General features: G+C 35.1%; 2 long non-coding RNA genes across 2 annotated transcripts in view; both read right to left on the minus strand.

The window, feature by feature from the left end:
- LOC309661221 overlaps positions 1 to 18,775 on the minus strand; it is a 122,816-nt gene extending 104,041 nt beyond the window's left edge. The window contains exon 1 of the long non-coding RNA XR_014263903.1: positions 84 to 18,775. This is a non-coding gene — a long non-coding RNA (uncharacterized lncRNA). The remainder of the gene's footprint in view (positions 1 to 83) is intronic.
- LOC309661227 overlaps positions 1 to 27,155 on the minus strand; it is a 993,791-nt gene that overhangs the window by 121,741 nt on the left and 844,895 nt on the right. The window lies entirely within an intron of this gene.

Genomic DNA, 27,155 nt, shown 5'->3' on the forward strand with positions numbered 1-27,155 from the left:
CTTTCTCTGTCTGGCTTACTTCACTAAGTAGGATAATCTCTAGGTCCATCATGTTGCTGCAAATGTCATTATTTCATTCTTACCTTTATTCAATCATCTGATGTTTATTGAGCTCTTACATTATTCTGGGGACTGTTCTCTGTGCTTCAAATAGTGTTGAACAAAAGATACAGTTTCTCCTTCATAGAGTGCATAGTCTAATGAGGAAAGAAGACATTACACATGCAAATAAACTAATTACATATTCCAAAGTGGAATTTCAAAAATGTTATAAAAGAAACAAAGGTAATGTAAAAACGAATAAGAGAGGCTGACTGAAAGTTAGAATATCAAGAATGTCTTTCCTTTGAAGGGGCATTGAAACTGAAAAATAAATGGTTAGTAGGAGCCAATCATATAGACAGTAGGAAAAGCATGTTCTAGGCAGGTGGAAGAACTTGTGCGCAGACCTCGAGGTGGAAAAGAACCTGGTGTGTATAAGGGAGAAAAAAAGCAAGTGCGTGGAACAGCTGGGCTTCCTCTGGGCCCTGAAGCCTCTGTGCTTCCTTCTATCACTGTGCATCTCACACTGTGGTATAATTTTCTATCTACGGGTGCACCTCTTCTACAGGATTGACATATTGAAGCTAGTGGCTGGGTCCATCTTCTCTGTAAATTCATGTTACAGACCCTAATACACTGTGGATACTCCATAAATATTTAACCAGTGAAGGGACACTGGCCCGTGGTGTAAGGTAGTGGGAGAATAAATATTTCACTGCTGGGAAAATATAAAAGTTGAGTTAAATCCCTGTCTTTCAATTGCACATTTTCCTTTCAATATATTGAAAACCTGTGATCTAATAGGGAGTATAACACCCTTAGTGGCACAGAAAAGAACAAGAGTCCCTGCCCTCTGTGATCTCAGAATAGAATGGGGAGAAAGATAAGTAAATGAATGATTAGAGAAGCGAGAAGCGTGTGTTAGATTTTATGATAGATGCCACAGTGACAAGACACAAAAATCAGCCAAGGGTATCTTTGAAGGCTTTCTGGAGCTGGTTTCTGCTTCTTTCTACAATATTTGCTTTTTAAACTAGTTTCAGTCCTTTTAATTTGACACAATAATTGCACTGAAAAAATGTGCAGAGAAAGAAAATAGTAGGAATAAAATTTTAAATTACAGAGCCACTGCTCTCAAAATATGGTAGGGGTTTTCATAAAGAATTCTAGGACAAGTCTTTAATTTGAGATACCCTGGAAACCTTGTTGGATTACTAATAGGAGAGAATATTTTAGGATATCATGGAAGCCTTCATAGAAGAAGTGGAACAGAAATTGATCCTGAAATAAGGAAATTAATATTAGAAAAAGTAAAGAGTAACAGAAAGGTATAGGGCCTATGTGAAAATGGTAAGTAGTTAATTTAGCAGTAGTTTGTCTATATTCAAGCAGGGATAGTACCTTATGATTCCTATTTAGAGAGGGGAAAACTGATCCTCAGATAAGTTCCAAGGCCACAGAGTGAATATGTAACAAAATTAAGATATATAACACAAAGTCCAGTGCTATTTCCACATGACTGGTTGGGAATGTCTGATGTATCTATTATTCTTGGTAGATGGATTCATATGTGGGAATTAGTAAAAAAAAAAAAACAAAAACAAATAAAAAACAGTTCCAAACTAGCGACCCAAACAATCCTGGGATCTACAAGAAACAGTCCTGCTACCCTGCCTTTCCTCAAGCATCTCTCCCTTAGATCCCATAAGTACCAAAGAGACTTAATAGTTGGTTGGTATTAGGGACTGAATTGTGCACTACCATCTCCCCCAAACCAAAATTCATATATTGGAACTTCAGCCAATGTGACTGTATTTGGAGTATGGCCTTTAGGGAGGTAATTAAGGTTAAATGAGTTCGAAGCATGGGTCCCTAATCTGATAGAAATGGTATCCTTATAAGAAGAGGAAGACCCCAGAGAGCTCTCTCTCTCTCTCTCTGTGCCTGCACAGAAGAAAGGCCACATGAGGACACCACAAGAAGTTATCATCTACAACCAAAGGAGAGCAGCTTCACCAGGAAAACTTTGCTGTCACCTTGATCTGGGACTTCTAGGCTCCAGGACTGTGCTAAAATGAATTTCTGTTGTTTAAACCACCCAATCTGGCATTTTGTTATGGCAGCCTGAGCAGACTAATACAGTCACGTAAGGAGACAAGTGGTGATTACTTTGTGTATCATTCAACAGTCAAGTTACAGAGGGAGTGCTGCAACACATCATGATGAAATTGGTTTACCCACATGTTAGCCACCTGGCCAGTGGACCAGCCTAATTGTGATGAAATAAATCTTTGAGAGATTTCAAGATGCAAAAGAAGGATTACCCTGATCAGCCTCATTTTCTACTATGAGTCTTCTCATGGTCTCCTCCCCTTTATCTTGATCTGAGGCCACTGTGAACAGATTCTTAAGTCTTTCTAGAACACTTTCATGGAACAAATGGCAAACTCCACTTCACAGATAAAGAAACTGAGGACCAGGAGAAAGCTGTTCAAGGTCACAGAGCCAATAAGTACTAGACTTAAGTAGACTTAATAAGTAGACATCGCCTTATTTGTTTTCTTCAGTTTCCTAGCCTGTTTGGCCCTGTTTCCATAACCCTGATGTTGGTTCACAGGCTTCTGACTGTGGGCTGACATTGATTGCTAAGATTTCTACTCATAGTATAGGACTCCATGCCCTTTCATTAGATTCCAAGTCACAATCAGATTGGGGTGATCCCAGGGAAGCCCAAAGACACATTTTTTAGTCTGAGTTCATCTTAACCTGAAGAAAGCAAGAGAAAATGGATTTGGATTCAAGCAGAAAGGAGTCAAGTAGAAGAATTCGTACTTCGTTGAAGCTGCCAAATTCATCCTTCTCCAAATATGGAAACTGAGGCCAAAGTGGTTATGACTCTCCTAGGATCATATAGCTACCTAAAGTCATTATATGTATGGGCATGTGTCTTACAAGAAAGGAATTCTTAAGTTGGAAAAAGGAAAGTACGAAACTTTTGTTCAGTTTTTAATTTAGAATCATGAAGAAAGTTCAGTGCATAAATCACAGGAAACAAAAAATGCACTGAGGAATTTCTATGTACCACACAAAGTATTTCACTTAGGGAAGCCATAGCCAAACAAACAATTTTAGTCAAAACCCAAATATAGGAATAAAGCTCACTGAATTACAGCAATAATAATCCTAGGTTTTCTGCAGACTTAGCTACAGACCTCCCTCCCTGACCCCTAATATCCTCACACTTCCTCCCATGCTTGTAGCCACATTGCAATCTAAGTTGACTGTTTGTTCTTGCAAATCACATTTCATAAATTGTTGTATCTAACATTTACCTCAGTTTAAAGTGCATGATGTTGACACTTCCCTCTACCTCCCAGTTTTGCAATTCTTTCTAAAATAGCAATAAACATTTTTCCAGCAGGATGTGTTTCCTTAAAAACCCCGGTTGCTTATTGTTCATTTTCTATTTCAGCCAATACACACATAAAGCTTCTCTTATTACTTCTTTATTTGTGAGCTAAAACACTGAGACTAAATTTACTACTCAGTCAGCCATCAATCCCACTGGGTATGAAAAAATAAATCTACTTACCCAGAAATTCTCCATCTTCCAGCAACTCTGGGGATAATTCTTATACTTTCTTTCCAGGAAAGAGTCGAGGGAGGGAAAAACCAGTGGCCTTCTACTTTTAGAAATTATATCAAGCAGCCTGGCATTATAAATTTTTGTTTGTCCTGCTTCATGGAGAAAATCTGACCTCATATAGCCTGAACACTCACCTCTGGTGAACTCTAAAAGTCAACCACTGTGTGAGTCACTCCAGGGGAGCTTAAGTTGGTGGGATGTAATTTAGTGTGCCCCAGCAGGAAAGAAACTAACAAACTCTTTGTGTCAACACTCTAGTCCCCCAGCAAAGAACTCAGTCGATCAACTGATCAAAAACTTTTGCCTTAAAAAAATTTAACTAAATAGATAGTGTGTGCCTCTGTGTGTTCGTGTTCTCATTTGACTAAACTCTTCCTAATTTATCTTTGTTAGCTATGACTATTTTATACCAAATGATTTAATTAGATCAAGGAAAGAATATAATAACAGAAGTGCTACTATGAGCTACTATGAGCTCTGATCTAAGATACTTCTAGGTACATTATCTGATTTAATTCTTATAAGGATATTCTCAGAATATTTATTAACTCCTGTATCTGCCTACATAAAAGTTGATTTGCCAAGTAGCTTGCATGATAGCCTGCATCAATGAAATAAATCTTCAAATAATCCTAAATAAAGTTTATAATTGTTATCCATTGCTCACTGGTCACTTTTCTTTTGCAAAAGCTAGCAGTTCATGTTTACGGTTTGAGCAGTTTAAAAATGTGCACTATAGATCAGTGATTCTCAGCTTGTGGTGATTTTGCACACCCCTGCCCACTGCCCCACCCAGCACAAAAATATTTAGCAATGTCTGGAGATAATTTTGGTTTTCACAACTAGGAGGGGTGCTACTGGCTTTTGGTGGGTAGAGGTCAGGGATGTTACTAAACACCTTACTGATGGCCCTCCACAGCAAAGAATCATATGACCCAAAATGCCAGTAGTGCCTAGACTGAGAAATTCTGCTCTAGATATTTTCTTTTGTGTTTTATTCATTTAACACACATTTATTTAATACCTGTTTTGCACCTGGTGTTTTGTTATGACATAAGCAAACAAATCAAAGACAAGATCCTTGACCCCAAGGATTTCACAATCCACTGAGAAGAAATAATAAAGGCAATACACAGTTTTGGGGGCCTCACAAATGCCAGGAACTGTGCCAGAAAGTTGTAACACAGCAGAGGCCAATAAAGATACAGTCCTAACCTCACTGAGATGACAGTTTCATAAGAAAGACGGACATCAAATAATCAGTGTTTCAAAGGAGAGGTGCAGGCTGCTATAAGATTATTTAACTTAAAGGATTAGAAAAGGTTGCCCAAAGGAATTGACATTTGAGAAAGTTCTAAAGTATGAAAAGGGATTCACAATCTCAGAGAAAGACACCATAGTAAGTATGAAGGTGCATGAATTGAAGAAACTGAAGGAAAGGTAGAAAAGCAGAAAGTTAGGCTGCTGAGTTTAGTCAGGGGACCGGTGCAGTATTGTGATAGATGCTATTCTGCCATCATGAAGTATTCTTAACCAGGACTCATTTCAAAGAGAAAGTAATATCAGAGCTAGGATTTGAAACTTGGGTCTCAGTGAATTAGGGAGGGCAAAAAAAAAAATCCAGGCGAAGGAAATGGAGGTTAGAGGTGGCACGGCTTGCTGGAAGAATGACAGGGGTTCAGATGTCTGAGCAGGTAAGTGTGTGGGTGACAGGAATGGGATAGGAGGATCTAGACTAACCAGGCGTCTGCTCCCTCATGTTTCTTTGAGTCCTGTCCAGATGCATGAATGGTTTAAAATGACTTCTATTTCCCCTCATGATATGTGAATGATTCCTAACAGACCCTTCTTTATAAGCTTTATGAAATCAAAGAGCCTTAACAACAGGCCCAGGTAGATTTTGTCCCAGCAGGAGCCTAAATTTGATTGATGAAACGGGATCTTAGCAAGACCTTTTCCAATCCCCTCTGCCCTGCCTTCCTCTTCACTACCCTGCATTACTGATTGTACTTCCACAGTTTCAAGCTCTGTTTCAGTAAAAAGTCCCAATTCACTTCAGCCTTCATGCCTTTGTACCTTCCCTCAGTTCTGGGCTTTTTAAGAGCCTGGTGGCTTTTTGATTGCTGGTGTTCTTAACAACACTTTTGGCAAATCACCCGGTACCTCCCACACACAGCCAGCTCTTCACAAACAATAGGAGTGCATGAAATTCAATTCACAACACTGCAGCTTACACATTCCAAGCTCACTGAAGAGATAAGCCCTCCAATTAATGATCTCCCTGTGTAATTGCTTTCCCTCACTTACCCAGTTTGCTTTTGATCATGCTCTGTTACAAATTCCCTCACCTGCTTATGTAGTGAGTTCCTTTCAAAGGGAACCAGTGGGGGCTAAAGGGGGTGGGCTGGGTAGTTGGATACACAGTGAGGTGGTTTTAAGTGGATTTTTGACCTGTCATCTTTCCACTTAAGTCTCCCTATGTATTGTATCAAGACTACCTGAGGTCTTCCTTGCACTCCTCACTGGGTGATAAATACCAGTTGTTTCCTTTTGTTCCTTTGACTCTCTTAAAAGACTGTCTATTTTGAAAAGGACTGAATCATTAATCTCAATTTGAATGCCTCCTGCATGTCCAAAGCCAATGGTTAAGACTAATCAGTCTGATGGCTGATTTCCCCAGTGACAATGCAATCTAGGATGTCAGCTATTATAACTTATTCATCTGTCACCTCATTTTGGGGCTCTGCGTGTGGCGCATAGTAGGAGTTCAGTAAATATTTATACCATAGTTATATGGATGAATATTTAATAATGGCACTAAACTTAGCTTAAGGAGTTTAAAAGAAAGTGAAAGAGATGAAAATGTGGATAAAAAAGAAATATGTGCAGAAACCAAATGGGTTAGAGACAACATCAGAAGCCAGAGGTTCTGATTTAATAAGGCTGGTATGGGCATCTGATCCTGCAGTTTACAAGTGTTCTGCTGACCTTGATGTGGATGGTAGCAGACAGCTACTTAAACTCTTTGAAAACACTTGTGTAAACAAAAAAGTCTGGTCCCAGAATCAGAAAATCAGGTCTCAAGGCTAGGACTCAAGTTCAGTTTCACCATTTGCTGGTTGAAAATGAACCTCGGTGCAATTCCCACTTGCACAGCCCCTGCCTGTGCCAAAGGTGAGTGATGGCAGCACCTCCGTTCCAGGCTAAAAGTGAGAGGCAAAAGAGAAGAGGCATGAGAAAATGATTCGCAAACTGCAAAATTAGCTACAGTTATTTAACAAAATAGAATGGATTAGAGGCCATTAAGATGAGATGGATGATTTAAAAGATGTATTCAGATGATAGGGAAACAGAATAAGAGCTGATCATTCGAACAGCTTCTTTATTATTTTTATTTTATTTTATATTTGATCTTTAGAGAAAATGTCTTGAGATGTTCTTAATGGGCTATAAAAGACATTAGCATTGGAAAATGTGTAATATGTCATAGTGTTCTTCAGATAATATTTATTGAAACTCACCTGCCTTAATCTGAGCTGCATTATACACGTAGTGTCTGCAGGTTGATAGGGCATTCACTATTCACTCCACTAACAATTATAAGGGGCCTTTACATAATGAATCATGTGGGTAAGAGCATGTCATTGAAGTCACAGCGTAAAGGGTCCCGGTCTCACTGATTTCGATGTCTTGGGTTTTTCTTTCCATAGAAGTGTGACTATCCCTGAGCAATGGCTCTCTCCATATCACTCTACTCAGGAAATGGAAGTAAATAAGGAAAATGCACCTTTATTTCCTCTCTGTCAAATTGACTGCTGGATAGTCACAAGGGGGAGCTGATACATTATATAAATGAATTGAGTTTCCTACAAAAACGCATTCAAAGGTGGCTTGAAGGTCACATGGCAGCCATATGAAATAATTCAGTTCAATCGATTCATTTCTCTTGAACCAACACTTTAATGAATACTTTCAATTATGCAGGACTGTAGAGGAGGGAGGGGTGTGTGTGAGAGGAATCCAAAGATTAGTAAATGAGGGCCTTTGTCCTCCAGGGCAGGGCCTTCCCAAATCTGACAAATAGAGTGGGAGACCTAAGATGCATTTTTCCCTGACCCAAGACCAATCCTTCTTTGGCTTTATTAACATTGAAGAGACAGGCTGAATTTTCAAAACCTAAAATAAGAGAGGTCAAAAAGAGATCATCTCAGAGAGTATCTGAAGCATAAAATTAATCTGACTTTCCATGGGTTTCTAAGCTTCTCACACTGAAGAAGTTCTCTCTCATATATTATATTTCCTGTGTATGGATCACAGAAATCTACACACTTGCCTCAACATTCAAGATCATTCACTTAGATTTCCTTTTTCAAGTTCCCTTAGAAGGTCGTATTTTTGAAGCTAGTCCTTCTACAACCTGATGATCAAACGCCACTTTTCTGAACCCCATTCCATTCATCTATGTATCTGTATTAATCATATTCATTACCCCCCTTCTCTCTCTCTCTGTCATCAACCACAGTAGAATAACAGAAGATACGGAAGGTGCGGGAAGCTGCAGAAAGAGTAAGATGTATTTTAATCACAGTATTTTTGAATTATCCTGCTTCTGAGGGTGACCCAGGAAATGGCCTTTTTTAGGCCTCTAGGTAGGAGAAATTTCTTCCATTCTCCTATGAATCTAAAAGCACTGCATTTTTTCTCTAGTAAGGCAACTGTGCTCATTACTTTCCATTACAGTGATCTGTCTGTCTATATGTTACCTTTCCTTGAATAGATTTTAAACTCTTTGCAGCCTGGATCATATTCTAGTTCATCTCAGTTTTCTTCACATAGCCAAGCACTGTGTTTTGTATAGTGCAACAACAACATGTATGGCTGCTGTACCAAGTGAGAGAGGAGGATGCATGATACTGCAATGTCCTGAGAAAACTCCATCTTGGTTGATGAGAAAGCTCCATACACAGAAGCATATCTGAAGAGATCCCGCATTTTATGATCCACACAGTAACGTGTCTACCTCTTCATGTGCACTGCCTTAACAGTGTTGCCATTTGCTTTTACAATGGAATGCCTTGCCACGTGACCCCTGGAACTAATTTGGCTGAGTTTACAATTCCAGATAACAGTTCACTGAAGATTTATTACTACACCAGTAACCTAATAAAAAAAAAAAAAATTAAGATCGACTGTAGGAGAACTTGAAGTAGTCTGTCACTTCAGATGAGCTATGCCATCATTAACCTTTAAGGTCACATTAGCTATTATTGAAGTGTCACATATCACTGTGTCGAGATTAAATTAGACAAACTATTACTTCATTATTGTGCTAACAAATCTCAAGCTTTTCTGAATTAACATTATACAGACTGGAGACTTCCTTAGCCAGTTTAGTCATAGTGCACAGATTTAAACTATTTAGATGTAATGTATGAGATCAATTTCCTAGCTGGAAAAAAAATCTTCTGAAGCTACTTTCAGTTATGGTAAAGACGTGAACAGATTTGGGACTAAATTACCAGTTGACATTTAATTTTAAGGCAATGTGTTGAAGAAAAGTTGATGTCTATTGATTTTATTCTGGAACTCTTTTACTTTAATGTCAGAATTTCTCAGATATAATAAAATAAGTTTATACTTTATCTAAAGAGAATACATGGCTCTGAAAACATCAAAGACAACTTGTGATGTAAAAGAGCAGCCCACTTGAAGCCTTGTTTTGAAAAGGTTATTATCCAATCAATACACTAAAATATGGTGTATGAGACATCACAGACAGCTGGCTGGAAGTGTGGATTAATTCCAGGTTTATGTAATAGCTGAGAGAGAGAGCCAGGACTGTATCTTTCCTCAATCCAGCAAATATTGTTTTATAACAATGGCTCTGGAAGGGACTTTAGAGACAAGCTAGTCAAACCCTTGCCATTTCATGAATAAGGAAAAAGGTTCAGAAGGTTTAAGTGATTTCCTCAGAGTTACAGAGCTTAAAGCACCATCAGGGAACAGGACCACTCTTGTAGGCAGACCGCCAAAGCAAGAAACTGCAAAGGAAGCCTCCTCACTTTGTTATCTCTAAAACTTGTGAAGAAACAGAATTTGTCAAAGTTGATTGATAGACATGCTATGGGGTGGGAGATAAGGAAAAGTCTTGTGTTCATAATTTAATATCTTTAATAATAAAATTTATTTCTATTATTTTATAAAAAATACTCTTTCTATCATAATTGAAACTTTATGGAGAGGCTTATCTTCAATGCATACCCAGCCAATCCAGAACAATGAGAGCTGTACTTTTGACAGAGCTACAAATTATTTTTAACCATATTTAATTTAAACACATTAGGAATCCTTGCTTTTTTCCCCAATCATTTTTTTATAAAGTAACAAAGCAAAATACAATCAAATTTAGTATTAAAGTTACATAATTAAATATACATTTGTGAAATCGCCAAAGTAGAACTGTTGACTGATAAGTAATACCACCATGGAATATTTTTAATTTTTCTCTTGTGATTCACGATAGCCGGGTTGGAATTCAGTATAGCAAGCCCAGTTTGCAGCTGTCAATCTCTAATGCATAAAGGAATGATTGTTCAAGACTTGAAAGTATTAATGGTAAGAAAATACTAAGCAAAATATCATTGAAATAAAATGGAGGATATGCTTACCAAAGAGCACTAAGAACGTTTTCAGAGGCAATGACCCAGAAGGTAAAATGAATAGTAGGAGAAGGAACAGAGAGGACTTTTACCTCACTGCTCTTCTGAATAGTGCCCCTACACTATCTATCTGGATGAGATGGAAATCACAATGCCAACATTGAAAACCAAACATTTTAGATTATACGGACAAATATAAAATACATAATGATGATGATACTATTTTAAAAGCACATAGCAGAGGTTATATTCCAGGGGAAATTATAGATGGCTCCAAATATCTCCATATTGATGTATATGAAGCCTTAATTTGTGATCAAGTAGCCTCCTGGGCCGCCATAATGGACAAGGTGAACAAAAAGTGGTAGAGTCCCTGCTCTCCCATTAGCTTATCAAGAAGAGCAGTTTTGTTTTTATTTTTACATATTATAGTTCCAAGTAAAATTTTATTTGAAGACAATAATTCTACTGATCTAGACAAAATGTACAATGTTTGTCTGGATTTTTTATTTTCCACTTGGATGTTAGTAATCATGGAGACACCCAAATTTGCTAATCAAACCAAGATTGATCATGGGCATCTCAGAGGATTCTTTTTCAACAATGCATCTCATGGCAAATAATTAGGTACAAACTATGAATTCATGTTTAAAACTCTGAGGATATCAACTTTCTTGTGTAAAGTGGCATGAAGTATAGAATCTAAGAAGTATTTCTTTTTCATGATATGCTTTCATGCTTCAAAGTTATTCACTTCCTGAACCAAACCACCTGCTGATTAGATTGATAAGGATAGAATTTTCTCCCCAAGGGTAACTAGGGAAGAAAAATTATATTTGCAACATAAAAAGTCATTGATGAGCTGAGCTCAATGGTGCCATATTCCTTCCTGCTTTTATGCCCCACACCTAGTTTCCTTTGCCTGCTCTGCTCCTCTCCTCCACCCACTACCTTAACCCATCCTGCCCAACACCAATCCTTGCTTGATTCATCCTTCTACACAGAGGTTCTTAACATCTTTATGTATGTTGTGGACTCCCTTGGCAGTCTAATGAAGCTTATTTACCCCTTTTAACAGTAATGTGTTTAAACCCATAATAAACATATATAGGATCATAAAGGAAGCCAGTTATTGAAATTTTTAAAAATAGCAAATTTAAAATAAAGGTATATATGTATATATCCCTTTTATTAACATATTAAATAGCAAGATCTTTCAGGAAATCTAATTGCTACCATAATTTTCAATTTGTGATGAGTTAAATGACATTTTGATACATCAATAATAACTAATATCTATAAGAAAATGTGACAACTTTTATTGGCCACAAAGTTACAGATCTGTGGAAACCAATGAGTTCTGTTGCTCTCATTCATAGATAATAGAAATGCTAAATTTTAGTTAGATGCTAATGAAATCAAGGATTTATATTTTTTTCAACCCAAACTAATGGACTCCTGATCAGACACCCAGGTTAAATTCTACATTTTATTCAGGAGTCACCTTCTCAAAATAAAAAGCTTTTGGAGAACCCTTCTCCACATCCATAAGCACCCTTTCTTAGTACTCTGAAGGTAGCATATATTTGCCTCTACCAAAGAACTTGGTTCAGTGTATTGCCATTTTATCATTAATTTCATTTCATAAAGTATTTATTTGAATACTTAAGTAAAACACAAATATGTTCTCATTGTCAAAATCCAAACAACTTAGATAAAGGCAAAAACCCTGTTGACTATCTGACCCACCACTGAAAATTGTCCATCCTAAATCCCGTTCTCCTAAAGTAACATCTATTATAATTTTTGTTTATATTCCTTTAGATCTATGTTTTAAGCATTTACACACACACACACACACACACACACACATTTACATACTAAATATATATATGTATGGGGTGTTGTGTGTGTGTTTGAGAAGCTTTTAAGATGATCAAGAATAATGTAACAAATGTCCATATCCCAAACACCCAGAATTAATATCTATTAATACAATATTTGTTCAAGATTTTTTCAGGGAATGATGAATTAAAGATAAAGGTAAAACTTCCTCTGTTCTGAGAGCCCTCCAATTTCATCTCCCTGTATATTATCTGGAACTTCAAGAAAAAACACATAATGAGTTTGGTTCATGTTTATATATTAGCTATATATACATTTTTGTATAAATGTACATACAGATGTACATGAAATATTTAATTTTATGTACATAAAATATAGTTTTGATGTATGTTTAATTTCCATGAATAATATCATATTGTATATATAATTATTTGTCATGTTTCTTTTCTCTCTCAGTTATGATATTTTGTGCATCTACCCATATTTCCATTTAGAGATCTACTTTATTTGTATTGAGTATCATATCATGTCCCATATAACTATATCACATTTTATTCAATCATCCACCTTCTGAAAAATATTTTGCTAAACACCTTGTATATTATAAACAATACTGCAGTGAGAACCCTCCTCGATATTTCTATACAAATGTGAGAAAGATTCCCTTTGCAGAATTGGAATATATGAGTTTGGATATATTTATTTCTAATTTTATCAGAATATGTCAAGTTACTTTCAAAGTGTGTCTATTTAAATTCCCGGCAGCTGAAGATGATGATCCTATTTCTCCAAATGTTTGTTACTGTCAGATTTTTTAAAATTTCGTGACATTATTGAGATATTATTGAAGTAAATGCATATATTTGAATAGTACAATTTGAATGGTTTTGACATTTGTATATGCATATGAAATCAACCATAGAATCAAGATAATGAATAATTCCATCATGACCAAAAGTTTCCTTGCATCCATATGCAATACATTCTTTATTCCAACTCTGTCTCCAAGAAACAACTGACTTGCTTTCTGATAATATAAATTAGTTTATTCTGTCTAGAATGTTATATCCATGGGAACATAAAGTGTAAACTCTTTGTTTCCTTTCTTCTTTCACTCAGAGTAATGATTTTCAGATTCATCTTCTGTGTATAAATAAATAGTTATTCCTTTTAAAGTTTAAGTATCCATTCACCTATTCATGGATATTTGAGTTGTTTCCTGTTTGGGGCCATTACAAATAAAACTACTAGTAATATTCATATAAAAGTCATTACTCGTACATATTTTTGTGTTTTTCTTTCTCATTGTAAATAACCAGAAAGAGAATGCCTGAGTCACAAGATAGGTGTACATTTAATGTTTTAAGAAAAATAAATAAATTAATTTAAAAATATAATAATAATACCAAACTTCCAGGTTGTTGTAAGAACTGAATTAAGTAGTCATAATGCTAAGGGCTTTGCACATACTAAGTGCTCAAAATTGTATTGTCTTTATTATAAAGGTTATTATTATTATTAGAACAAAAAAAAAGAACAGAGGGAAGGGTAGAAGTCACTCTAAGAATACAGGCTCCTGAGGGATCATTTTGGCTAAATTTCTCTAGTCAGACTTCCTTATTCCTTACTTATTCCTGAGCAAGAGCTGTAGGTCCAGTGGTGTGCCTGTAAGTGTTTAACAGTTGGCACTCTGAAAAGAAAAATGTGTGTGTATATAGACACATACACATGGATACACACACACATTTAATGTATATTTTACGGATATAAGAGATATGTAGTACACAATTTACAGATAATAATAAATATTTTTTCTTTGTGTATTTAAAAAAAGAAACAGCCAAACTATTTTTCTAAGTGGTTGTACCCTTTTGTGTTCCTATCAGCAGTATATGAAGTTCCAGTTGCTCCAAATCCTTGCCATTACATGGTAGGCTCATTCTCTCTCATTTTAACAAATCTAAAATGAAATGGGTGGGTAGTGGTATCTCATTGTGATTTAATTTGCATTTATCTGATAATTAAAGGTATTAAGTATCTTTTTACGTGCTTATTTGCCATTTCAATCTTTTCTTTTGTAAAGTATCTAGATCTTTTACCCAATTTATTATTGAGTTGTAAACATTCTTTGTAAATTCTAAGAACAATCCTTTGTCTCATATGTGTCGTAAATATTTTCTATCAGTATGTAGCTTTTATTTTCATCTCTTTAATTATTTCAATGGAAATTTTAAAAATTTTAGTTAGATCCAACTAATTATCTTTTTCATATTATACTTCATGCTTTTTGTGTTGTATGTAAGAAATCTTTGCCTATATCGGGATATCAAAATTTTTCTTCTCTGTTTTCTTTCAGATGTTTTATTCTTTTAGATTTACAATTGAGTCGATGATCCATTTGTAACTCAGTTATGATAAGGCCTTCATTTGTCCTGGCTATTTTAAATTCTTTATATTTACATATATATTTTTAAATCTATTTATAAAATCTTGTCAACTTATGAAAGAAAAAAATCAGGTGCTGAAACTTTGTCATTACATTGAATCTTAGAATTTAAAAATTTGACATTTTAACACTAATGATCATTCCAACTCATGATTAGCATATATCTTTACATTTATATAGGTCTTCTTTGATTTTATTAATATATTGTAGTTTACAGTATGAAGGACTTGGCTACATTGTCTTAGAAATTTTCCTAAGTATTTTATGATTTTGATGTTATTGTAAAAGGGTTTAAATTTTTTTTATTTTCCAGTTGTTTGTTTCTAGTACATACAAATCCACTTTATATTTTATATTAACCTTGTATCTGAAATCTTGCTAAATTTATTTTTTAATCTTAGTAATAATTTGTAAGTTCTTTTCTGCAAATTCCTGCCAATAAGGAGAGCTTAGCATCTTCTTTTCCACTCTTTGTACTTTTTATCCTTTTTCTTGACTTACTGCTGTACCTAGCACCTCCAGTATAATGTTGAATAGTCATGACAATAACAAACATCCCTGTCTTTTTCCTATCATAAAAGGAAAAAATTAAAATTTCCATTTGTAAGAATAATATTGGCTGTGGAATTTTCATAGAGGTACTTTATCATTGAGAATATTTCATACTATTCCTAATTTGCTGATAGTTTTTATCTTGAGTGGATATTCAATTTTGTCAAATGGTTTTTCTGCAACAATTGAAATAATCTAATCATACTTCATTTTCATATTTCAATTATATTTTTTAAAAAGCTTTGATTTTTTTTGTTAATGTGGTGAATTACATTTATTGATTTGCAAAAGGATAAACCAATCTTACATACCTGGGATAAACCTTACTTGCTCATGATGTATTATCTTTCTTATTGTCAGATTTGATTTGGTAATATGTTTCTAAGAAATTAGCATATCTGTTCATGATGGATATTTAATTTTTTTGCAATATTTTTTTCAGATATTAGGGTTATCATTGGCCTCATAAAATGATTTGGGTACTACTCTTTTCTCATCTGCATTCTGAAAATGTGTGCGAAAAATTGATGTTATTTCTTCATTGGATGTTTGATAAATTACACCAGTTAAATATCTGGGCCCAAAGATTTAATTTTGAGAATTTTTTAAATAACAAATCTGATTTATTTAACAGTTATAGAGATATTATTCAGATTTTTCAGGGGGAAGGTATAGCTATTATGTATTTTTCAATAAATTTTTGTGTATCACCCAAGTTGTCAAATTTGTTCCCCTAAATTTGTTAATAGAATTCTCTTATGATCATCTTAATGCCTAGGATCTGAGGTGATAATTTATTTTTCATTCCTGATGTTTGTGATGTTTTTCTCCTGGCAAATCCCTACCATCACCAGATGGAATCTCTGTGTATCTCTCTTTTTTTTTTTTGTAATTTTTTTTTTAACATCTTTATTGGAGGATAATTGCTTTACAATGGTGTGTTAGTTTCTGCTTTATAACAAAGTTAATCAGCTATACATATACATATATCTCCATATCTGGTTGATCAATTTGTTTGATCCTTTAAAATAACTATGTATTGGCTTTGTAAATTTTCTCCATTGTTTGTCTGCTTTATGTTTCTTTGATTTCTGCTTTTTATTACTGTTCTCCTTCTACTTAGTTTGGGTAAAATTTCTCTTCTTTTTCCAGCTTTTTAAGGTGAAAAATTATGTCTTTAATTTTATATCTTCCTTCTTTTATAATATAAGCACTTAAAATACGAATTTTACCTAACCATTGCTTTACCTTGAACCCACAAATTTTGACATGTATTTTTCATTGTCATTGATGTTAAAGTATCCAAATGCTATAATATCTGTTCTCTGCCAACCTGTCTGATGTCATGTGCACCCTTCTGCTTCTTATTCATTCCTCTTTAATGATACTGGCTTATTTTCTATTGTTGATCATGTCCCAAGGATACCACCCCCACTTTAGTGCTTTTGCAATAATTGCTCCCTTTCCTTGGACTAAAATCCTCTGCCTCCAGATCTCTACATTGCTAGGTTTTTAGGTTAACTTTCCTGCAAAGATCTTCCTTTTTTCTGTCAGTCTGATTCCCCAATCTCCTTCACATCATCCACTTTTATTTCTATCACGGCATTTGTTACTTGACATAATCATGCTTGCGTATTGCTTTGCTAATTTAATATATTTTCCCACCTAGACTGTTTAGTCTGTTAAAGGATAAATCTTACATATTTTACTCACTAATGTATCCACACAATGCTGGGTGATAGGGGCTCAGTAAGTATTTGTTAAGTATATTATCTTATTTAATCTTCACAATAACCCTATGGGTTAGCCACCATTATTTTCTTATTTTTAAAGATGAGTAACATGGATTTGGGGAAGCTAAATATCACTTTAGAGCAGCCTTCATAAGATGCAAAGTCGAGATTTGAATACATGTCTATATGGCTCCAGAGCCTGAATACTTACCCATTGGGCCATAGGGCTTAGAATAAATTCCAGATATCTTGCTTGGACCCTCTAGTAAATGACAGGAAAGTCCAGAGAGGGTGCTGTTAGTTGGGAGAAAAATAAGATCAGTATTAAAATGTTTCACTTCAGATGCTTACAGAACATGCAATTGCATGGCAGGTATGAAGTTGGACGGCAATACATTTAAAATGCCATCATTTACAACACTCTCAGAATGCCATGTGAGCATGAATGAGAAAGTTCAGACACTAGCATAGTAAAAAATGTCAACACATTACCAAACAGCATACTCTCAACATTTTAATAACTGAACTACAGTAGTTCCAAATCAAAGTAACATTTCTAAATGGTTTAATATGAGCAAAGTGAAGAAAAATGCTTCCACTTGTGTTCTTTATTAGGAGGTACTGCATGAATAAGGAACACATCACAGATTCAACGTAGCAATTCTCCAGAGCTTAGCCTCCATGGTGAAAAACAGAGCAACCTCTTCCTTTTAAAATTAAGTTTCCACTTAGTGTTTTGATAAGAGATATTTTCTTAATTGTTATTTCCTGGAGTGATCCACATTTTAGGAGAAAATAAACACTGACCCTAAAAATAAGTTATTTAACTACCCTTTGAGATTCAGTTTCCAAAACTTTCTCAGTCCTCTAATGCCATAACTAATTTGTGTTGCATAAAAAGAGACATTTTACAATTCTGTGTCCTACAGCTTTGAGACTGAGGAAAGTGAAAAAGAAGGCCTGCCATTTACTAGAGGTGTGTTTTGGTTATAGTCAAGACTTTTGACCTTTTCACTAATGGGGACAAAGGAAATTGCAAGTCAGATAACAGTTGTTCCAAACCAGAACAAAAACTAACACACTGAATTAAGTTATGACCTGAGGCACAGGCTGATGCAGTGTGGTGTAGCAGGCAGAGCAAGGTTCATGTGAAAGGATGCAATAGGTCTGATCGCAGCTCAGACACTGTCTGGGGCCTTGGGCAAGGCATTTCTCTCTCACTTCAACTCCCTCATCTGTCAGTAAACTGTCTTCTCTCCATTAGGTATCACTAGATGTCCTCTGGTGAAATATAACAGGAATCAACATGAATATTTCTCTAGTTGGACTATCAATGAGAGACGTAGGTGTATTTTAATGCATATTCATTTATAATGATAACAATGCCAGTGCCATTTGTATTGGAAGCTTTGTCCCATGGATCAAGGTCAGATTGAGGGGACATACAATGGAGCATTTACTGATTTGCCTTCAAATAAGGTCCATGATTTTAATGACACTCTTGTTTACATCATCAACTCCCTTGCCCATCTCTCACTATGTTTTACTTACTTGGCAAAACTCCAACTTTCTATGTATGCCCCACCTGTACTTGTGCAACTAAATTTGGTTAAATAAAACCATGCTAAATAGACTCACTTTAAATACCTGTGCTTTAACTTCACCCAGGCCACTTGGATGCCCAGAAGCTCCAGTACAGATTTATTCCCTTTCCTATCCCCTAGATCACTATTTCACAACTTCTGTTTCCTCAAACATTCAACACCTCATTCTCAGCTTCATTCATTTCACTGACAAAATCGGAAAAAATCAGAAGATAAATACACATGCTCTGACCAAAATACCTACTACAAAATACCTACTACAAAATACCTACTACAAAATACTGCAAAATACCTAGTACCCCATTCGCTGTACCATGCATCTACAGAGTTCTTCTTCCCTCCACTTACAACAAATGTCCTGTCCAAGCACCTAAGGCCAATCCCAACTGTGGTGCACTAGAATTCATCTTTTCTCACTGACTTAAGGTCATGGTGGTTTGAGCATTCAAAAATCATCACCTTTTACTCTATTGGATCATACTCATTAGCATATAAATATGCTGTAATAACTCTCAAGTTAAAAACCAATGGAAAGGAAATTCTCCTTTGACCTTATAACCCCATCCAGCTTCCATTATCCTTCACAGAAAATCTCCTCAAAACAGGTATCTGTACATTATGTCCTCAAACCATCTTCTTGCAGTCTCTCTTGAACCCAATCTGATCAAGCTTTCAACTCAGCATTCCACTGTCACTGCTCTTTTCAATAATAAGTTCACATCCTACTTCACCTACCAGCTATATCTGACAGAGTTAATCAACTTCTTTTTGAAACTTACTTATTCACACAGTTTATGAGATATCTCTCTAACTTGGTTCTCTTTCTACATCATTGGTAGTTTTTAATTTTGTTTTGTTAGTTTCTCCACATATCCTGATTTCTAGGCTATAGAAAGCCTTGAGTGTCAATCCTAAAATTTCTGTTTTATCTACACTCAATCTCTAGTAATCTCTTCCAAACCCAAGGTTTTAAATGTCAACTGCAGTCTGACAACACCCAAATTTATGTCTTCAGTCCAAGCCTCTCCCTAGGACCCTAGGCTCATAAAAACAACTACCTACTAGATACCTTTACTTGGATGACTAATAAGGACCTCAAAACTAATGTTTCTAAAAGTGCAAAACCTGATTTCTCCTCCCTTACACAGCAGACTTGCTTCCCCTGCTGTCTTTTTCATCTCATTTAATGCCAATTCAAACGTTCCAGTTGTTCAGGCCAAATTATCCCTGAATCCTCTATCTCTCTTATACCCCACACCAAGGTGAATATCTTCTAAAAACATACTGAGCTGAACCACTCTTCAACACCATTGCCATTATACCTTGTTTAAACCACTGTCTTATCTCACCTGGATTCTTTCCATAATCTTCTAAGTTGTCTCTCTGCTACATGCTTGCCCTAATATGGTCTATTTTTACCCAAAGGTGGAGTGATTCTAGCACTCTAATTCTCAAATTCTCTAATGACAGTCCATATTACTCAAAATAAAAGCCAGCATGTTTACACTAGCCTAGAAGGCACCACCTGATCTGGTCCCCATTCGTTGTATGACATCATGTCTTAAACTCCCCCCATCTGCTCAGTCTGCTCCTGTCACACTAGCCTTTTCCTTCTCCTAGAGTGTGCCAGGTACCAGTCCTAACCCAGCTATGCACTTCCTATTACTTTTCCTTGTAATGCAGAAAGGTGGGCCAGTGCTTGGCAAATTCTACCTTCCATTTCTCTTACATCTTAATCCTAGGAAGAAAGTTAGATATTTGTTCTTTTTTTGGCAACTGGCATGTTTTCTTTTTAATTAAAGTATAGTTAATTTACAATATTACATTAGTCTCAGGAGTACAACATAGTGATCCAGATTTTTTTTATATATTACACTCCATTTAAAGTTATGAAATATTGGCTATATTCTCTGTGAAGTACAATATATTCTTGTATCTTATTTTTTTTATACATAGTAGTTTATACTTCTAGATCCCCCATCCCTTTTCCCACTGGTAACCACTAGTTTCTTCTCTATGTCTGTGAGTCTGTTTCTGTTTTGTTATAATTATTCATTTGTTTTGTTTTTCAGATTTCACATGTAAGTGATAACACACAATATGTGTGTTTCTCTGTCTGACTTATTTCATTAAACATAATACGCTCTAGGCCCAACCACATTGCTGCAAATGGCAAAATTTCATTCATTTTTATGACTGAGTAATATTCCTCTGTGTGTGTGTGTGTGTGTGTGTGTGTGTGTGTGTGTGTAAAATCTTCTTCATTCATTCATCTGTTGATGGACACTTGGGTTGCATCCATACATTGGCTATTATAATGCTGCTATGAATATTAGAGTGCATATATCTTTTCAAATTAGTGTTTCAGACACATACCCAGGAGGGAATTGCTGGATCATATGGTAGTCCTATTTTTAGTTTTTTGAGAAAACTCCATACTGTTTTCCATAATGGCTGCACCAGTTTATGTTGCCTCCAACAGTGTCCTAGCATTCCCTTTTCTCCACATCAGAGCCAACATTTTTTATTTGTGGTCTTTTTGATAACAGCCATTCTGACATGTGTGAGGCAACACCTCATCATGGTTTTGATTTGCATTTCCCAGATGATTAGCAATATTGAGCATCTTTACATGTGCCTATTGGCCATGTATATGTCTTCTTAAAATAAAGTCAGTTCTTTTGCCTATTTTTTAGTCAGGTTGTTTGGTTTTTTTGATATTAAGATATATGAGCTGTTTCTATACTTTGGATATTAATCCCTAATCAAACATATGATTTGCAAATGATTTCTCCCATTCAGTTGGTTGGTTTTGGTTTTGTCAATAGTTTCCTTTGCTGTGCAAAAGCTTTCAAGTTTAATTAGGTTCCATTTGTTTATTTTTACTTTGTATCTTTTGCCTGAGGAGACTGATCCAAAAAAAAATATGACTACAACTTACGTCAAAGAATGTCCTACCTATGTTTTCTTCTAGGAGTTTTATGGTTTCTGGTAGTAACATTTAGATCATTAACCCATTTTGAGTTTATTTTTGTATATGGTCTGATAAATTGTTCTAATTTCATTCTTTTACATGTAGCTGTCCTGTTTTCCCAGCACTACTTGTTGTAAAGACTGTCTTTGCCACATTGTATTATATAATTTTTGCCTCATTTGTCACAGATTAATTGACCATATGTGCATGGTTTTATTTCTGAGCTCACCATTCTGTCCCATTGACCCATGTGCCTGTTTTTGTGCCAGTACCATACCATTTAGATTAGTTTAGCTTTTAGTTACATAAAGTCAGGAAGTATAATGCCTCGAGCTTTGTTCTTTATTCTCAAGATTGCTTTGACTATTCAGGGTCTTTTGTGAGTCCATGTAAATTTTAGGATTATTTCCTCTAGTTCTGTGAAAAATGTCATGGGTATTTTGTTAAGGGTTTCATTAGATCTGTGGTTTACATTGGATAGTATGAACATTTTAACAAAATTAATTCTCAGATCTATGAACATGAATATCTTTCTATTTTTTTGGTATCACCTTCAATGTTCTTCATCAATGCTTTATAGTTTTTGGAATTATCGGTCCAATTCCTTGATTAAGTTTATTCCTAGGTATTTTATTCCTTTTGATGGAATTTTAAACAGGCTTGTTTTCTGATAGTCCATTATTAGTATGTGGAAAAACAACATATTTCTGTATATTAATATTTTCTTTCAAGGTTACTGAATTTATTGATTAGTTCAATAGTTTTTTGGTGGACACTTTAGGGTTTTTTATATATAGTACAAGTATATAAATGTCACTTTGCAAATAGTGACAGGTTTACTTCTTCCCTTCTAGTATGGGTGCCTGTTATTTTTTTTCTTGTCTGATTGCTATGTCTAGGACTTCCAATACTATGTTAAGAGGTCGTCTTTGTATTGTTCCTGATTTCAGAGTACAAGTTTTTAGCTTTTCACCATTGAGTGCAAGGTTAGCTGTTCATTTGTCAAAAATGGCTCTTAGTAAGTTGAGATATGTTCCCTCTATACCAGGGGTCCCCAACCACCAGGCCATGGACCAGTACCTGTCTGCAGCCTGTTAGTAACCAGGCCGCACAACAGGAGGTGGGGGTGGGGGCGACGGAGCAAAGCTTCATCTGCCACTCCTCATCACTCCCCAACACTTGCATTACTGCCTGAACAATCCCCCCGCCCCTATCCCGTGGAAAAATTGTCTTCCATGAAGCCAGTCCCTGGTGCCAAAAAAGTTGGGGACCACTGCTCATACAAACATTAATGAGAGTTTTCATCACAAATGGATGTTGAATTTTGTCAGATGTTTTTCTGCATCTCTTGAGATGATCATGTGATTTTTATCATTTGTTTTGTTAACATAGTATATCACATTGATGGATTTGCAGGTATTGAATCATCCTTGCATCCCTGGAATAAATCCTACTTGATCGTGGTGTATGATACTTTCTATATATTGTTGAATCTGGTTTGCTAATATTTTGTTGAGGATGTTTGCATCTATATTAATCAGAGATATTGGCACATAATTTTCTTTTTTTTGTAGTGTTTTGTCTGGTTTTGGTATCAGGGTAACTGTAGCCTCATAGAATAAATTTGGTAGTGTTTCCCTACTTCTTAATTTTTTGGAATAGTTTGAGAAGTATAAGTATTAGTACTTCATTATATGTTTGGTAGAATTACTCTGTGAAGTCATCAGGTCCTGGACTTTTGTTTGCTGGAATTTTTTTTTTATTACAAATTCAATTTCAGTAAAAATGATTGGTCTTTTCAGATTGTCTATTTCTTCCTGATTCAGTCTTGGAAGATTGTATGTTTCCAGGATCATCCATTTCTTCTAGGTCGTTCAATTTGTTGGCATATAACTGTTCTTAGTATTTTCTTATGATTTTTGGTATCTCTGTGATATTGGTTTAATTTCTCCTCTTTTGTTTCGTATTTTGTTTATTGGGCTCCTCTCTTTTTCTTGATGATCCTGGCTAACCTAATTGAGAAAAGAATTTGAAAAAGATAGATACAGGTATATGTATAACTTAAACACTTTGCTGTATACCTGAAACTAACACAACATTGTTAATCACCTATACTCCAATATAAAATAAATTTTTTTTAAAAAAAGCTTATGAATTTGATTTATCTTTTCAAACAACCAGTGTTTTTCTATTGATATTTTGGTCTCTATTTTATTTATTTCCACTCTGACCTCTATTATTTCCTTTCTTCTTCAGACTTTGGGCTTTGTTTTTCTTTTTCTAATTCCTTTAGATAGTAGGCTAAGTTTTTTATTTGAGTTGTTTCTTGTTTCTTGAGGTAGGCCTGTATCAGCATAAAGTTCCCTTTAAGAACTGCTTTTGCTCCACCCCACAGATTTTGTAAAGCTGTGTTTTTGTTTTCATTTGTCTCAAGGCATTCTCTTATTTCCTCCTTGATTTCTTTATTGACCCATTGTTTTTTTAGTAGCATGTTGTTTAGTCTTCACTTGTTTGTTTTTCCCATTTTTCTTCCTGTACTTAATTTCTAGTTTCATACAATTATGTTCAGAAAAAATGCTTCATATAATTTCTGTACTCCTAAATTTGTTGAGACTAATTATGTGGCCCAGCATATTATCCAACCTGGAGAAGATTCTATGTGCACTTGAAAAGAATGTGCATTTTGCTATTTGGGGATCCAGTGTCCTATATATATTAAGTCCATTTGGTATAATATGTCATTAAATGCCACTGTTTGTTTTATTGATTTTCTGTCTGGATGATCTTTCTGTTGTAAGTCAGCATTAAAGTTCCTACTACAGTTGTATTATTGTCAATTTCTCCCTTTAAGTCTGTTAATATCTGCTTTGTATATTTAGGTGCATTTATATCACATGCATATATGCTGTATCCTCTTCTTGTTTTGATACCTTTATCATTACATAATGCCATTCTTTGCCTTTTGTTATAGACTTTGTTTCAGAGTCTACTTTGTCTGATATGACTGTTGTTACCCCAGATTTCTTTTTGTTTCCATTTGCATGAAACATCTTTTACCATCCCCTCATTTTCAGTCCATGTGTCTTTAGTTCTGAATTTAGTTTCTTGTAGGCAGCATATAGATGGGACTTTTTTTTTATCCATCAGGTAACTGATGTTATTTGATTGGAGAATTTAGTCCATGGACATTTAAAGTGATTATTGATAGGTGTGTACTTATTTTCATCTTGTTACTTGTTTTGTGTTTGTTTTTGCCATTCTTCTATGTTCTTTTCTTCTTCTTCAAGTTTCTTCACTTGTAGCTTGATGATTTTCTTTAGTGGTATGCTTATATTCTTTTCTCTCTAGTTCTTTTTTACAATTTTGCAGTTTTTTTATGGAAGTATAGTTGATTTACAATGTTGTGTTAATTACTGCTATACAACAAAGTGATTTAGTTATATATATAGATATATAGATACATTTTTTTAATATTCTTTTCCATTATGGTTTATCATAGGATATTGAATATAGTTCTCTGTGCTATACAGTAGGACCTTGTTTTTTATCCATTCTGTATATAAAAGCTTACATCTTCTAACTCCAACCTTCCACTCCATCCTTCCCCCAACCCCTTCTCCCTTGGCAACCACCAGTCTGTTCTCTATGTCTGTGATTCTGTTTCTGTTTCATAGATTGGTTCATTTGTGTCATATTTTAGATTCCACATATAAGTGATATCATATGGTATTTGTCTTTCTCTTTCCGACTTATTTCACTTAGTGTGATAATCTCTGGGTCAATCCATGTTGCTGCAAATGGCATTATTTTTGTTCTTTTTTATGGCTGAGTAGTATTCCACTGTGTAGGGTGGGTTTGTGTGTGTGTGTGTGTGGAAAGGCATTTTATTTTAAATACAGCAGTGTGTACATGTCAATCCCAAACTCCCAGTCTATCCCTCTCCCCCTATCCTTCCCCCCCTGCTAACCATAAGTTTGTTCTCTAAGTCTGTGGGTCTGTTTCTGTTTTGTAAATAGGTTCAATTGTATCATTTTTTTTTTAGATTCTGCATATAAGCAATATTATATGACACTTGTCTTTCTGTCTGACTTACTTCACTTAGTATGATAATCTCAAGGTCTATCCATGTTTCTGCAGATTACATTATTTCGTTCTTTTTAATGGCTGAGTAATATTCCATTGTGTATATGTACCACATCTTCTTTATCCAATCATCTGTCAATGGACATTTAGGTTGCTTCCATGTCTTCCATTGTATAGGTTTTTGATTTGTGGTTACCACGGGCTTCATATTTGTTGACCTATAACTATATCTACTTGCTTTAAACTGATAATCATTTAAATTCAAACACATTCTAAAGGATCTACATTTTTACTCCCCTCCCCCATGTTTTATATATTTGATATGATAGTTTACATCTTTGTCTATCCCTTTATTGTTTTTTGTATTTATAATTGATTTTACTGTACAATTTTCATCTTCTAATCTTTGTACTCACTTATTTAAGTGGTTGATCCTCAGCCTTTACTATTTGCCTTTACTAGTGGGAATATTCCTTTCTTATAATTCTTACTTCTTATTGTAGCCTTTTCTTTTCCACTTAGAGAAGACCTTTTAACACTTCCTGTAGGGTCAGTTTAGTATTGATTAATTCTTTTCGTTTTTGCTAGCCTGAGAAGTTCCTTATGCTTCCTTCAATTCTGAATAACCTGATTATCTTGCTGGGTAGAATATCCTAGGTTGTAGGTTTTTCACTTTCAGCACTTTAAGTATATCATGCCACTCCCTTCTGGCCTGCAAAGTTTCTGCAGAGAAATCAGCTGATGGCCTTATGGGGATTCCCTTATATGTGACTATATTTTTCTCTTGTTGTCTTTAAAATTTTCTATTTTTAACTTTTGCCACTTTAATTATGATATGTCTTGGTGTGGATCTCCAGGGAATTTTTCAGCCATATTATCAAATACATTCTCTAATATTTCTCTCTCTCTCTTCTCTTTCTAGGACCCCTATAATGTAAACGTTAGTATGCTTGATATTGTCCCAGAGGTCCCTTAAATTAGACTCATTTTAATTTTTTTTCCTTTTCTGATTGGGTGATTGCTATTGTTTTATCTTCCAGATTGCTTATGTGTTCTTCTGCATCACCTAGTCTGCTATTAATTCCTTCTAGTGCTTTTTTTTATTTCAATTATTGAATTCTTCAGCTCTGACAGGATCTTTTTCATATTTTCTAATTCCTTGTTAGCATTCTCACAGTGTTCATCTATTCTTTTCCCAAGTTCAGTTAGCATTCTTAGTTCTAAAGCTTTGAACTCTTTATCTGGTAAATTATTTATCTCAGTTTCATTAGGGGTTTTTTTTCATAGATTTTTTTCTTGTTCTTTCATTTGAAACAAATTCCTCTGTCTTCTCATTCTGTTTAACTGGTTGCTTTTTGTTTTTTGTTTTTTTGTCTCTGTGAAATTAGGTGAAAGAGTTACCTATCCTGGTCTTGAAGTGAAGTGGTGTCCTTGTGTAGGAGTGTCCCTGTGTAGTCTTCTTCATGTGCCCGGTGGCTTTAGTGAGAGAGCCAGTTCTGAAATGAGCAGGGGTCACATCTTCCCTGGTGGTGTGTTGGCAGCTATTACCTTGGTGGGAGGTAGGGCTGGAG

Source organism: Balaenoptera physalus, assembly GCF_965194825.1.
Source record: "Balaenoptera physalus genome assembly, chromosome: 5".
NCBI lineage: Eukaryota > Metazoa > Chordata > Mammalia > Artiodactyla > Balaenopteridae > Balaenoptera > Balaenoptera physalus.